Genomic DNA, 16,577 nt, shown 5'->3' on the forward strand with positions numbered 1-16,577 from the left:
CTGTCGTAAAACTGTGTGATGGTTTCAGGCATCTGAAATTACACATTTATGACATGGTAGTATGATAAGGTAAGCAGCATCCACAAACTCGTGGTGTTTATGTGTAAATAATTTAATAATTAGACTGTGAGCATTCTCCCCCTTACAGACGGCAGAGTGTAAGAGAGTGGCAGGGAGTCAATAATTACTCACATTTGCCAAAGACCATGGCCTCGGGCGAATCAGCCAGATTAGAGCCCACCGGCCCTGCTGCGGAGCTGGCCGAGATGTTAAGTGAAATAACTGGGATTGGGAAATTGATTGCGCTGTTGAGAACAACCCCAGGGGCTTCCTTCGCCATCTCAGACACCTCAGGTTCTAGCCATGAATTAATGATCTGAGGGGCGAAGGGCCTCCTCAGCGTTGTGATTGTTTATGAATTTTAAATGTCGACAGGACGTGTCACGAGAAGCAGCTGCACCACGTCTAGCGATTTGAGAAGACATATGAGTTAGTCATGCAGAGCGAGAGCTGATCGAGGATCAATTAAAAATGTATCCATTAAAGCTCGGATGAATATTGTTGTGACCATATAGAAGTAATTCTAAATAGAACACTATATGATTGGTGATTCCATGTGATTTTGAAATGTATGCAAAATAAAATAAAATAAAATAAAATAAAATAAAATAAAATAAAATAAAATAAAATAAAATAAAATAAAATAAAATAAAATAAAATAAAATAAAATAAAACAAAATAAAATAAAATTGAATCAAATAAAATGAAAGAAAATGAAAATGAAAATGAAAATGAAAATGAAAATGAAAATGAAAATGAAAATGAAAATGAAAATGAAAATGAAAATGAAAATGAAAATGAAAAAATAAAATAAAATAAAATAAGATAAAATGAACCAATAACTATGTGTATGTAGATGCTGAGGGTCTGTGTTGTTGTGTTAGCGCTGCTTCAGAGCCAAGAACTCCATCGTATTGATCAATAGAGCCGGGGGAGACCACAGGGACGACTCTCTGGCTCTCATCTCAGGATGCCAGCACATGGTTTCAGTGTTCCATTTCAGAGACCAACCGTGTTGATAATAAAATGCTGATAATCAACAAGAACAACAAAGCAAAAGAGCAGCATTAAAAACAACCAACAACAAGAGCAAAAAGCACAAGGATTTGAAGGTGTAGTCCTTGATCCTGGTGGAGGATGAGGACTCATCAGCCAACCAAATTACAACCCTAGCCTTTGCGGCCCTGAATCAGTGTTGTCAATTGGCTGGAATAGTTTATGGAGCCAGGACTGTGTACGAATATCTGCTTTCTTTTGAGCGCACACACAGAACAGACTGCTAGAGGATCATGAGGAGCCATTCGTGTGCAGACACCTGGAGTACAGAGCTGTGTTCCTGGTGCTTTGCTGCCTGAAGGCTGGGTCTGTCACCTGAAGGACATGTTGACATGGAGTAATAACTGAATAAAAATTAAAATAAACATAAAATAGACACTAACATCATGTTCAGCAATCGTATCTCTCTTCCAGCATTTCCTTTAGCATGACAGAGCATATTTTCTTATGTCTTCCTTTCTTTTTTTTTGCGCTGACATTACTCAACATGTTCTGGACTGGTGTGATTGCATGTGTTTGTGTCTGCTTCCCAATATGGGCCAGCCACTGTTTTCGGCATTAAAAACAGGCTCTGTGTGTGTGTGTGTTTATGTGTGTGTGTGCCCCTCAGTGTTTCCCGCAATGCGTGATGCTCTCATGCCCTTGCGCCAGCCTGATGTGATCATGTGATCTGATATGGATACTATGAGCGGAGCGGCTTGGCTGGCCGCTAATAAGGCAGCCCAGGAGGCCTCTCGGCATTGATCGCGGTGGCCACTAGACTGGTACCCAGATGATAAATCATGTGAAAAACGTTTGCGGGTGGCAAGAGACACAATTAAATTGGAAGTTTGCGGAGCAATCTGTAAACAGGAAAGGGCAATGGCTCCCCCGAGGGCCTAGTACGGAAGTCTCTCACACGCCTGGGCAAAATGTGTTGGAGAGCAAAATAATGTTTGGTCAAATAGAAGGGAGAGAGGAGGGGAGGAGGGAATGGGTGTGTGTGTGTGTGTGTGTGTGTGTGTGTGTGTAGGGGGGGTGGGATGGGGGTCGGACATGAAAGGCAAGTTTTGGAGGGTTTATTCTACACAAGCGGTGAGAGTGATCATCAGTCTGTGGACATGGCCCAAAGGATGCTTCTCAATTTGCTGCCGCAGAGGTGGGGAAGTCAATGGAGTAACCTGAGGTCAGCTGCAGGCCGGGCAGCTAGCGGGGCTATTGATGGAGGCAGACTACGCTTGCAGACATTCAGAAGAAGAAAAGCAGACATAATACTTCAACATGTAGATGTGTAAAAGTCAGTGTGAGAGAGGGAAGGTGTAGAGGAGGACTCTGATATTGCAGTGGGGAAATCTATATGAAAAAAAATCAATCAGTTAAAGAAAAATCTGGCCAGGAATTTATGCATCCTGGAAAGTGAAGAATATATTAATAATATATGTTATTATTATTACTTATATTACTAATAATATATGTTATCATATTTTCACCACTACTCAACACTATAAGTGCAAATCTATGTACTACATAACTGGCATTATCACTCCAGGCATTTAAATGTCACCCCCCCAAAAAAGGAAATAGATAGACAGAAATGGAGCTGAACAGAATGTAAACAGAACATGTTGTGTTATCAAGCCACTTAAAAGCCATCACAACTCATTACCAGTCTACCCCTGTATGGTTTGGTATTTTGGAGTAGTTTAAATGTCAGAGGAGAGGGGACAAATGCTGCATGTGTAGTGCCTAGTGTTAGCTCACACGGGAGCTTTATCTACTGGTTCATGGTTTCTTCATGCACCTATACCCCTTAAAGGGCTCCAACAAAACCCTCACCTGCCCACTGCCTAGAAACCCAGAGACCACCCCACCCCGGAGCATTCTGGGGGTGCTTTAGCAACCTGACTGGACAAGATCACAAACATTTCAAAGTGAATTAAAATTCACAGGAGCAGGACTAAAACCGTTCCAGGGTGTTTAAAATGCCCTGTACATCCAGAGGGCCGTAAGACTCAACAGCAATAGAAGCTACACAGCTCATGAACACGTTACTATGCTATCCATATGGAAGATTCTCACAAAGAGGCGAGTAAACAAGGGTTAATTCTCCACCCTCAATCAGATTTATGGATAGTGCTGGATGTATGCCTGCACACGTGGACCTTAATAAGCAATAAAATGCATGTTTATCTCATACCCGCATCATGTGGTTGTTTTGTTTCTTGTAAAGGTGTCATGTGGTGAGTATGTATTTATATATTTATTTGCAGCTTTGTATGTTTTGTAGAAAGAATGTGGAGGCACATGCATTTCATTGGATTTTAGTGGTGTGTGGTTGGTGTGCCTATAAAAGTGAAAGAAGTCATTCAAGGTAAATTCAGTTTGCAAAAGCCAAAAACGCATCCCAGTTACGCAATGCATTGATCTGGTCACAGAATAGGTTTAACAAGCACTTGTTTATCTTTTTTGGGTGTTTACTGGTAGTATTGACAGCATCATGTTTTTCATTACACATTTAGTTGCTGGTTCCTTCCCAGGAAAAATAAAAATTACGGGGGGAAATAAATGTGCTCAGACAAATACGATTACAGAAAGCAGGTCGAAAAATCATATCTATATATAACCTTTTAAAACCTGATCATCTGATACGCTACCTCAAAATGCAGGGGGTGAATATAATAATTCAGAGAATAATATGGATCAGTCCAACTCAGCTTTAGGGTCTGCTCATAATTCACAAACCAGGCGTTCCTTGATTGAGTAGCCTCAATAGGTAAACTATTGAATAATAAATAGCTTCTATTTTACGCCCTGCAAGGTTAATTACCTCATATTTATGTATATATAACCATTCAAGTGAAAGAGGTAAAATCTGTTAACAATCAGTAGGCATCCTGTTTTTGTTCTGGTTTTTAGGTATTGTTATTCTTTCAAAGACAGGTCTGTCAAAACAGGCCATAAGGCCTTTAAAGCTTATCATGTAGGTTCACAGTGTAAACATCAGCTTCGGCTAGAGAAATTACACCTGTCAACTAAATAGTGGGGTACAGCTGTGCCATGTAACAAGAGAGATTTTCTTTTGACTTTGTTTTAACCTCTTGGCTCAAAATCGTTTTTTCTCCTCTCTGTGCCACAGCAGAAGCATCGCTCTGTTGTGTGCTGTAAATAAAAAGTGGTCAAAAATTAGACCCGAAACCCAAACCAGGCAACGTTCAGGTCCAGGAGGTCGAATTTTAAATTGCCTGAAAAAAGCAGAAAATCTGAAACATTCCTCTCAGGCCGAGACCCTTTGGTGCCAGAATACAACCTTCCTCTGCTTTAAAGTAGGAACCACTGGTGATAGGCTTTGTTGTTACTACATTGTACTTTGCCCTTTAGACTGTTTTGCAAAACATTATTTTTAAAATGTCCTTCGTGATTGTTTATATTTCTCTCACCAAAGCTGTAGAGGTTTGACAGGCTTTGAACAGCATTTTTTTCATCCTCATGAATCTGCACACACATGGTCATTTGTGAGCTGTGTGGCAGCTCCCCAAATCTTGCATTACTAAACCAATTGGCTTTCCTGTAGAAATATTTAACGTTTTTCTTTTTATTGACTACAGGAGTAATGAAACAGGCTAACAGGCTTTCAACGTTACACACAGAGGTTGAACTTTAACAACATCAGCACAATTGTATCAGAAACAAGTGGCATTGACAGTATTTAGGTGATGCATTTCCATAGATGTACCGGACCGTGTTGATTGCGACTTGTGGCAATACTTTTTGAGCCGGAGTGAATCGCATTAGCTCATCTTCCCATTAATTGAATAGCACTGTGATTCAATTGATTAAAGCTTCCTGGCAAGGGGGCTGGAAATCCAATTCAATTATGCAATCATCCAATCAGTACAATCGAGTTCATAAATGCCATGAACTCTGTCTCGAGCATCATCTCACACGGTTGCGGACCGTCAACTGCTGTCAGACGCAGTGGCGTGTGGTGATGGAGCAGACAGAAAAAGGGGTGTTGTTGATGTGTGTGTGTGTGTGTGTGTGTGTGTGTATATGTGTGTGCGTGTGTGTGTGTGTGTGTTTGGGGGTGGGATGTGCATCAAAGCTCTTTCAGGTCAGTGACGGCGAGGGTCCACCACGGAGGGCTGTAGCGCCGTAGGAGGCATTCAGCAGTCACGCAGGGGGTCACCGGGAGCACAGGAGAAGCCAGCTACCTCCTGTAGAGTCCCATCAATTCACAGCCAGGATTAAAGCTCTGTACACTCAACACACACACACACACACACACACACACACACACACACACACACACACACACACACACACACAGATACACACACACACAGATACACACACACACACAGAAAATCATATACACAGACTTACACACACAGAGACACAGATACACACACACACACACACACACACAGACAATCATATGCCGAGACTTCCACACTTACTCACAGACTTACAGACACACAATCATACACACAACTTTTCCTGACCCCATCACCAGCTCCGAGGGCAACTGGATCCCTCTATAGTCCTTAGTTCCTGCAATGGGCCTGAGCAAAACAATCCCATTTCAGCGTGCCCATTATAAGAGAGAGGGTGACTGAGTGCATTCTGTCTTTTTTCCAAAAGCGTTTTTTTTTTTTTTTTTTTTAAGACTCGGGGGTAAAGTTGAAGAAAATAGTTTTGTTTACTGTGACTGTCACCCTGCAAAATCCAAGTGTTCCTCCCCAAACCCACCCCATCTCTTAACTTTTTTTTTCTTCTTTTCCTTTTCTGCCTTTGACTGCACGACTGTTGTTGCTGTGAAAGAAGCTCTCAGTTAGCACCGACATGAAAAGGAGAGGGGCTGAGCACCGTCATGTGATGGGCCTGTTACTTCCAGTGAAATGACGCAGTTGTGACCACCCGACACACTCAATGAAGGCCTTTCAGAGCGTGTGAGCTAGGATAGGTTGACGCAGCTCATAAATACAACCCATAACTCCCAGTGGAACTATGAGATCAATGAAATGATTGCTGTGATATGTGTGTATGTATGTGCACATGTGTTCGCTTTACTTGCATACGTTGTCTCCCCATGACATTACCGTGTCACACTGAATTTAATTCATTTTTAAATGAACTTGTAGGTGAATGCTGAATCCTTCAGAGAAAGGTTGTGGTGCTGTAAAAACAAGAAATGTGTTGAGCTGGGTGAACTGAGATACTTCCAAAGCGGCGGGCTATCTGGCCAGCCATTTATTTCATGTGTGCACAGCGCATGTACGTGAGGTGGGTAGACTCTTACACTCCTGCACTGGCTAAATCTGACAGCAGTTAGCAGGGCATATTACCTTTGCATTCAATAAGTGTCATTTAACAAGCAGTGAGAGGTTTATTAAACAAGCTATTTCATAACCACCTGCTTTCATTGAGCCAAGGGGGGGGGGGGGGGGGGGGGGGGGGGGTTAGCCTCCGTGAAAGAAGCACAATTATGAGAAAGGCACCACACCAATCAGCTAAAGGCTGACGTTAATAGTGTTTTATAAGACAGTATGCATTGTCATGAACACATGCTGTCAATGGAGTCATCTGTAATGTCATGACTTTGCCAAACGTGTAGCTATAGATGCTACTTTGTGCCTTGTATTCTTAGTTTTACTGGTATTGTAATCATTTGTTTACAATTAATATGTCATCCTTATTGAAATATGGGTGTGACTACCACTTCATCTTTCAGTTTACTAGTCTTTGGAAAATGAGAAATCCCTTAAAATATACTGTATGTAGCAAGTGGGCAAGAAGTGATAGTTTGGTGCTTACTTCCTCTCCAGTTGCACAGTTAGTCTCTCTCTATCTGTCTCTTTCTTTCTGTCAAACAGTACTACGTCACTAATTGGGGAATGGGTTGCAATTGATTAGGCTACCTGACATTTTATCCACAGGCTTATGTATAGACACCTGGGGTCCTAAAGCCGGTAGCTTGTCAACACCACTGGTTATTGCGATTTGTAGCAGAGGCACGGGTGCTTAGTGAAATCAGCAGGTATGTCTGAGCAAAGGTTTCTTTAAGTTCTTCCTTAACTGATGACTAGCTTGCTAAGTGGCTTCTTGTTAACTATTGTATAGGAGGGCAGACGTTGGCAGACCGGCTGTATTTGGATGTGCTTGATGTGCGTGTGAGGGACTGACGCTGTGTCGTTCGTTATTTAACGTTATTGAACGTATCCGTGGTCTTTTACTCTTTTGTTTGTTGCATAATACGGGCAAGTCATTCCACATTCCAACGCCTTATGGAACGGATGTTTGGTGATCGTCGCTATCAGTCTGTCCTCCTGTATCTTGATGATATCATCATTTTCTCTTCTACTGTACAACAGCACCTTGAGCGGTTGGGAGAAGTCTTCGCGAGGCTACAAAAGCAGGGCCTGAAGGTCAAGCTGTCTTAGTGCCGTTTTTTCCAACCCCAAGTGAGCTACCTGGGGCACGTTGTGTCTGCTGAGGGTGTGGCCACGGACCCCGCCAAGATTAAGGTAGTGAAAGAGTGGAGACGTCCAGGTCACCTGGCCGAACTGCGGTCTTTCCTTGGTTTCGCAAGCTATTATCGCAGATTTGTGGAGGGTTTCTCTAAGCTCGCAGCCCCTTTGCACCATTTAGTGGGGAAGCTGAGTGGGCCAAGACGGAAAGGTAAGAACCCCCACGTCCCTTAGACGACATTGTGGGACGATGCCTGCGAGAGGGCATTTCAGTCTCTAAGGGAGAGGCTAACCACTGCCCCTGTCCTAGCTTAAGCAGACTTCCAGAAGTCCTTCGTCCTTGGAGTAGATGCCAGTCATGGTGGCCTAGGGGCCATCCTCTCCCAGGAACATGATGGAAAGGTACGCCCAATCGCATTCGCCAGCAGGGGGTTGAAGCCAACCGAGAGGAACATGGACAATTACAGCTCCATGAAGTTGGAACTCCTTGCATTAAAATGGGCTGTTACTGAGAAGTTCAGAGAATACTTACTAGGAAACCATTTCACCATCCTGACCGATAACAACCCTTTAAGTCACCTACAGACTGCTAAACTGGGAGCAGTTGAACAACGCTGGGCCTCTTAGTTGGCATCATTCAACTTCACGATCAAGTACCGCCCTGGAAGAAATAACCAAAATGCTGACGCATTGTCCCGGCAATACCTCGAGCGATTTGCCATTGGCACGGAGGTCCCACTGCTGGGGGCATGGTCAGGTACCTTCGAGCGAGCTACCACAGAGTGCCAGTGCCAAGAAGTGATGGCTCTACCAGGCCACACACCCAGAGACCTACGGCTGCTACAAGAGGCAGACTCTGTGATCGGGCCTGTGTGTAGATACCATCGGGAAGGGAGATGGCCACGGGCTGATGGGCGGGAGGCTTTGTCTATTCCCAGCAAAGCACTGCTGCGCCAATGGGACCGCCTGGTCGAGGAGGAAGGGGTGCTGTACCGCCTAATCCATGCCCAGGGGGGAAGGTCCAGAGGTACTTCAGTTGCTGATTCCCCAATGCCAAAAGGAAAATGTCCTTCGTAGTGTCCATGACCAGCAGGGCCACCAGGGAATTGAAAGAACCCTCCAACTACTGCGGGCCCGCTGTTTCTGGCCAAATATGGCCCAGGACGTTGAAAGATGGTGTCAGCAGTGTCAGAGATGTGTGCTGGGAAAAGCAGTTCAGCCGAAGGTCCATGCATATTGGGGTACACTCCAGGCCACCCAGCCAAATTAAGTTCTGGCTGTGGACTTCACCACCTTGGAGCCGGCGAGTGACGGAAGAGAGAACGTCCTCGTCTTGACTGATGTATTCACAAAATACTCAAAGACCAGAGGGCTGCCACAGTGGCACGGCTGTTGGTACAGCAGTGGTTCCACCGTGCACAAGACCACATATGCTAGAGACCTGGCCTGAATTAAGTTCCCCTAGTGGCCCATTGCCGAGGTTCCCCAGTCCCCATATTGTGGTTATGTATTTTTGTATTATTTGCTTATCCGGTGACCAACCAACCCCACTGAAGTGTACTATTTATTAATAAAGACTCCTTTTGTACTTTCACAAAACAACTGTTGCAATAGTGTTATTGAGTTCCCCTTGCTCCAATATAATTAGATCACTTCAAGGGGTGGCGTAGTCGACAGTACCCGAGAGGGTGCTACATATAGTTTGGAAGTTTTAAGTCTTTACAGCCAGTTGAGGATACTTGGAGGAATATAGACACTGTGGTGCTCTGTAATCCAATTGTCCACTAGGCAGGACATTTGCCTTGTGTTCACTGAATTAAACAAAACAAAAAAAACAACAAATACTTCTTATTTAGTGCAGTGCAGATGACCGCAGAGGGATTAAAGACATGCATGTAATTCCTTAGAGCATGATTTAATTTTATGAACAACGTTTCTAAATTCTAATACAAAATCACATTATCCAGCCCCATATGACATAGAGAATAGCCTTGCTATCCAGCCGGCAGCGATGCTCTCTGTGATTTAAGCGAATCAAAATGGTGTACGACAGTATCCAAAAAAAAAGGAAAGAAAAAGGAAAAACACAGAGAGCACACTAACAGACCCACAGAATGGATACTACAGCGCTGAGCAAGAGAACTGGCGACACATTATATAACGGCTTACATGGAAAGAGCAGCAAGGCAGCACATGGGTTTCTTAAGGCCGTTCTTATCTCTCCGTTAAGGTTAGCTCCCTTCGGTGGATTGTTGGGAGAGCGTCTGGAAAGTCCGGCTAAGGCGGCGGGGAAATGCCACAGAGCGAACCCTGGGCACGTAATGATACCTGGAATCGTCTGCGTGCTCAAAGGGCACAGAGCATGTCTCACAGCCAGGGCCATGTGCCAGATACTGCAGATAGAGAGGATGGGGAGACAGAGAGAGAGAAAGGGGGGAAAGAGAGATGGACTGAGAGACAGAGAGAGAGGTAGGGAGGGAGAGTGAGAGAGCAGGATGGAAGGAGAGAGAAATTAAGAGAAGAGAAAAAGAGAGAAAGAAGGAGGAAGGAAGGAAGAGAATGGTTGAGAAGAGGAGGGGGGGGGGGGGGGAGAGAGTGCAGGAGTAGGCTTCATCCTCCAGGATGGCTGAAACGCCACCGCTCTGGTGATCTTTATCAGCCCCAGAGATTTCATAGACAAGCTTCAAAACAGCAATCTGAGGAGAGATAGTCAGCAATAAAGTCAAGGTTCTTCGCAGAATGCTATCAGGGCTTAATCCAGCCTCCAGATTATTAGATTTGGAGGCAAATGACTAGAATGGAAGATACACAACATTTGTCGTGCCCCTGGTCACTGCCATGATGCAACTGCGATAAAACGCCATTTTGACCCGTCTGCTGATATACTTCACGGCTGACCACACATGCTGGATCACTGACATATGCATGGGGACAGCTGCCCAAACAAGACAAATGCACAGAGCTGGTCATCCCAGTGTGAGTAGATATCACAAGATGACATGCTTCAGTACCACGATTCTCTTGCCTCATCGACAGACTTGGGCAATGTGGTATGCTGACAGAAGGTTTCATGGGTCTACGAGTCATGTAAGACAGAGGGACTTTTTATTTTCATATATCATTTATAAGCTCGAACAATAACAGGGACAATCTTCCTGCCTTTGTGGGTGACCTCACTCCACTGTGTGAGAAAAGCTTGGTGCCTAGATGTACTAATGGATTCTTGACACACACACACACACACACACACACACACACACACACACACACACACAAAAGGTAAATCTGGGGAGTATTCACAAGTACATGGTTTAGTAAGAACACATGGATAAGTCAACTGTGAGTAAAACCATATGGCTCTTCTTTAAGAAAGGTTTATGACTTTTACTCAGAGTTTACTACTTCACTTGGAACACCCCCTGGTCACATGCTAACTCACAGATGGAGCACTCCCCCAGTGGGTGTGTGTGTGGTGGTCCGGTGTGTGTGACGTCCCTGACCAAGATCACTTGACCTGGTCCCCGAGCCCCTAAAGGCTGGCAACTGCTCCTGGGGTCCCGGAGGAAGGACAGTCTAGGATGGGATATAAGCAGAGAGTGAATTCACTGCGACCCCGGCCTGCGTGTGCGTGTCTGTGTGTGTCCTGTGTCTCCACCTATATGCACGTGTGTGTTGCTGTGTGTCGTTTGTGCGACAATTAAAACTGACTGAAGTCAGCCTTGTTTTTGTGTGTGTGTGTGTGTGTGTGTGTGTGTGTGTGTGTGTGTGTGTAATGTCTAACTTACAGCTGGACAAGCACCGGCCCAGCATCAGACATGACAGACACACTCAGCATTAGGCATCACAGACACACAGTAGTACAACACTCAGCATTAGACATCACAGACACATACAGTATAGTACAACACTCAACATTAGACATCACAGACACACACAGTATAGTACAACACTCAACATTAGGCATCAGACACACACAGTATAGTACAACACTCAGCATTAGACATCAGAGACACACAACACTCAGCGGCCAGATTGATGGACTAAGCACAAACCACACTACACACCTGACCCCCATCATCTGTTCAAGCCTGCCAGAGAGATTGGGACTATGACTGTGTGTGTGTGTGTGTGTGTCTCTTTTAGTCTTAATCATTTCTTGACCTTGCTTTGTATGCATTTTCAGTCTTGAGGATGTGAACTTTAAATATATTTTATATATTTGATTTCAATTTCCTTATTTTTCTATTAAATCTATATATTTATGTATAGAGTGCATGTTGCCTTGTATGCTATCTGTTTTAGTATTGGTGTTGGGCTGAAACGCACATCACATCAAAGTACACAGCACATCACAAGAGTTATTTCACAGTTTGTGCATATGTGTCTTTGTCAACAATTTAAATGTAGTACAAGGGCATGTGTCTGACTCTAGGGATGCAGGAATAAAGAGTGACAGGACGTCTCAACCCCTACTGAACACGACATGAACCACCCACAAGATGAAACAGCCTTTTCAGTGTAAGGACCCCATGCTAAGACACACATTTGTTCATAGGTCAACTCCTACAAACACACAAAAAAAATGAATCACGAGCCTAGTGTATGCCCCCAGCATCAAAGATGATCATCGCCGTTGTCCGGGCGACAGGGCTTTTAGCGGGAGAGAGACTGCAGCTGCAGCAGGAGAATGAAGACGCAGACTGCCGGGTGTTTGTCATCCTCCAGTGGCTGGACAGCGCCACTTCAGGCCAGAGACACCGGAAGAGTGACAGGACAGAAGAGAGGGCACAGGACGGTAGGCTAATAAAAAAAGAGACTCCAGCTGATTGCCTTGAGCTACTCCCAAGTTCAGGGTTGGTTCCCCAGCACTTGGTTTCTAAAAATAGCTGCCAGAAACGCTGGCATTAGGCCTACCGATCTTTTGGCTCTCTTTTTTGTTGACAGTGTTGTTTGTTTATGGCCAATGACAAGGTCTTTCACTCTTCAACTATGTTAATCACATCAGTCACACTACATTAATCTTTCCGAGGTTTAAGACACTTGAGTGTTGTAAACCCCCCCACCCCTCGCACTAAGCCATTCCACCAAAGATAATTGTTAATGCCTTATCCAATACACTACTAAAACTAAAAGGCAAGAGTGGTCCAGAAAGAGCTAGGCTTAAAACATTTTGAGATCATCAACCTTTGATGAGATGACGGATCTGGACCAGCTGATGTAAATGTAGTCTTGGGCGCTGTGCGCTATAATGTGCAGTAAGACAGACAATCGCTACCTCCTTTGCCACTGTTGAGGGTAGACTGTTTCAGACCTACCTCAAGCCCAGGCAGACATGAGGAGAGACAGAGGATGAATTATGCCTGTGAAAGATCATCCCCTGATGCTTTATTCTCCTTCATTCGCCTTGACTCTGCTGAACCCAGAGGAAGTCCATTTCTTCCCCCCCAGACACCAGTAAAGGCTTTGATCAAGGTGGGTGTTTTGTTTTTGTCATAAATTGTTTTATTTAATATGAAAAAAAAGAAGCATATTTGTAACAATATACAGTGTAACAGACCATGGCCCACAATCAAAGTCAGGTTTGCAAATTGCTCAATAAGGTCAGAATATGACAAACCAACGTAATGAAGACATTTCTTGAAGATTATTGTCTTTTGCAAACATGAACTAAACAATAATAGATTGAAAGAACAATAACCTTTTCCCCAGGACACATAGGGGACAGGGGGCTAGAAATAACGTGGTTGCTGCAAAGCTATGACTTGAATAGACAGGGGTTAGTAGACAAAGGAAAGTTTATGAGTTATTCAGTTTGTTTTTCCGGGAAACATTAACTGAGGCAGAAGATGGGGAGGACAATTTAAAGCCCCCCCAATTTGAGACTCCAACGACAAACACCATTAAACAGCTCATGGAGTTCTTTGCTATGTACTGGCCTGGTTTATCTGGTTTCTCTTTCAAAGCAACAGGAGTCAGGAATGACATTTGAACATCACATCACAGGGTGACAAGCTGTCCCCTGAGACAGAAAGAGCAAAAGAGAGAGAGCGAGAGAGAGAGAGAGAGAGAGACTGAGCCTCACTCAAAACAAACGATATGGATTTATTTTTGCGAAGAGTGGTTTCTCCATTTCACAAGGTATACTTTGTAAACCACAATAGCAGAACTCGAGAGTAAAAATAAAACCCCTCTGAATGCCACAACCTGGAAGTTTTACAGCTTTGTAAGACTCTATTCGGCACTGCAACAATGTCTGATTAAAAAAAAAAAACATCACACACACACACAACTGCCATGGGATTACATCTGGTGTGTTGGAATGAGGACATGACAGTTTCATGAATCACGGCGAGACACTTCTGCTTGATGAGGTAGACTTCAGTGCTCTGAGGAAATGAGGAAAGCTATTGCAGGAATGTAAACCAAGCCAAAAAAAAATGAGAAAACCACATTCTCCCATGTCTGTTTTTTTTTCATTCTTTGTTTGCTGAAAGACAATGCTCATGATGAGCACTAATACATCAAGTTTTTTTGTTTATTACATTAGGAGAACGGCTTCAGGCATATGGTTATGCAGGTCTGCCCTGGGTTTTGAAATATACATACCCACTCTAACTCACCTGTAAGAATAAAGCCAGACATTTCGTGTTATCAAAAATTTGCACTCGTCCTCCCCTGTAACCATGGCTACCCCCCTATGTAAATGTGCTTTGGATGAAGCAAACCCAGAGATGGAAATTAGTCTCCTAATTATCGCTAGTGCTGACATGAGGACTCTGAGGAAGGCTGATAGCCTGACAAAGCTTTCCAAAGACCCACCCAGAGTATTAGCTTTGGATACTGAGCAGGGCAGAATAATGGGAGGGTGGGGGGGGGGGAAAGAATGTTTGCATTTCCAAGGGAAAATGATTGCACACAAAATGGAATGTCACCATTCTCTGCTTTTATATACAAGAGGATGACTTTATATCTTTATATAAGATTCATAATCTAATGTCTAACAATATAGACGAGAATTCATTTGAAATTCACATTACTTTAGTTCACATCCACTGTGCGTTTGCAATTTGAGTGTAAGTTACACCGATGACATCTCTGCAAATAAAACCGAGGGAAACGGTGGTTCTGGTAATTATACATTCATGATAGCAGGAAGTTCTTTTCAGGAATGTCAATTGCAATCTTGTCACAAAAGCATGAAAAAAACAGTTATAAAGGCCATTTTCAGAACAAGAATGCATCAGCACCCTACAGCAAAACTCAAAGCAACAGGAGAGAGTGTGCGTGGGAAAGAAAGAGGGTAAATAAACTTTTCTTCTTGTTAAGTAACAGTTCAGCTAATTTTCCTTTTTCCCAATGTGTCTGCATAAAAACATGGCCCATCATCCCATGACCTCTGAAGTGTTACGCGTCACGACCCTGAATGTGTTGGCACCCATGGCAAGAGAGACCTTGTGTCCAAGAGACTGCTAGAGGCCACAAAGGAAGAGCGGAGCACGTTGGGTACGAGGCCAGATCCTTCCTCTGACGCACTGCAGCAGACAACATCCAAGAACATTGCAGAGAAAACAACACCACTTGGATCCACTCAAAAAGGCAGATAAAGATATATATACAATCTCTTAAAAGGTAAAATGTTTTCAAATGTTAGGTCCACCACAGAATAATCTGACATGCAATGTCCTTTGAATGTAAAAAGGACCACGCCAATATGGCTAGCTACATTGTTGACTAAAGCGAAACAGACAATCTCTATGCAGGCTATACGCTGACCTCGCCATCAAAGACACACAGTTCTTCTCTTTCTTGTGTTTCTCTTTTTCTGTTGATTTTCTTCTTCAATTTAGTAAGACTGAAGCTCAATAGAAAACAAACATACATCTCAGGGAGGGGGGAGGGGACGGGGTCCCATTACGCTTGTGCTGTCATGCTTTTATCTAAGAGCATGCAGGGATCCTTTGCTATTTTACCACAGGAAAAAGAGATTTGTTTAAATACAAAAAAGCGAAACTAAACTAAACTAAAGCACTAGTCTGCCACCGAGCTGGAGCGTGCTCTGCACCACTGCAATGCCTACCCCTCACCTGAAGAGGGCGACGTGCAGGCTGGGTGGAAACCAGGGGCCGTATTGCACAGAGGGAGAGAAAAGCTCCAGAGAAAACGTGCGCTTCAAGCAGTGGTTTATCATGAATATATGCCCAGAAAAGAACCCTGGACAGAGTACCAAGGTGTGATGTCACGTCTCTTTTCTTAATTTCTATAGATATATATATAACTGTAACATGGTCTGGTTCCCCTGGTACATTTTATTCACTGAATCACAGCTAAATAAAACAATTGAGTCTATTTTCTGTGATGATGTTTCAAAATAAACGAAGGTTGCGATAAAGAAGTAAAGTGTATCGGTGTATTTCTGTCATCATGTAACGGCTGTGTGTCCATTCAATACTGAAGAGGAGACAACCTCCTTGCCTCTGACAGGCCTCTGGGTGTTCCTTCCTCAATAATGAATTAAAACATCCTTCTTTCCAATAAAAATGAAATAAAAGAAAGAAAACTCTGAAAAACAGACAGTTTTAGTTTCATGTCTTTCCATTCATAACACAAACGTTGCTTCCGACTCCAGGACATTTACATAAGAACATCCGAGTTTACAGGCAGAACACTGTTCTCAAGTGATGGTTCTATTTTAAAACAGCACTGCTGTTCTCAAGTGATGGTTCTATTTCAAACAGAACCCTGTTGTCAAGTGATGGTTCTATTTAAAAACAGCACTGCTGTTCTCAAGTGATGGTTCTATTTCAAACAGAACCCTGTTCTCAAGTGATGGTTCCATTTCAAACAGAACCCTGTTCTCAAGTGATGGTTCTATTTCAAACAGAACCCTGTTCTCAAGTGATGGTTCCATTTCAAACAGAACCCTGTTCTCAAGTGATGGTTCTATTTCAAACAGAACCCTGTTCTCAAGTGATGGTTCTATTTAAAACAGCACTGCTGTTGCTGGAAGAAGTAACA

The sequence above is a fragment of the Sprattus sprattus genome, assembly GCF_963457725.1.
Source record: "Sprattus sprattus genome assembly, chromosome: 6".
NCBI classification, from domain to species: domain Eukaryota; kingdom Metazoa; phylum Chordata; class Actinopteri; order Clupeiformes; family Clupeidae; genus Sprattus; species Sprattus sprattus.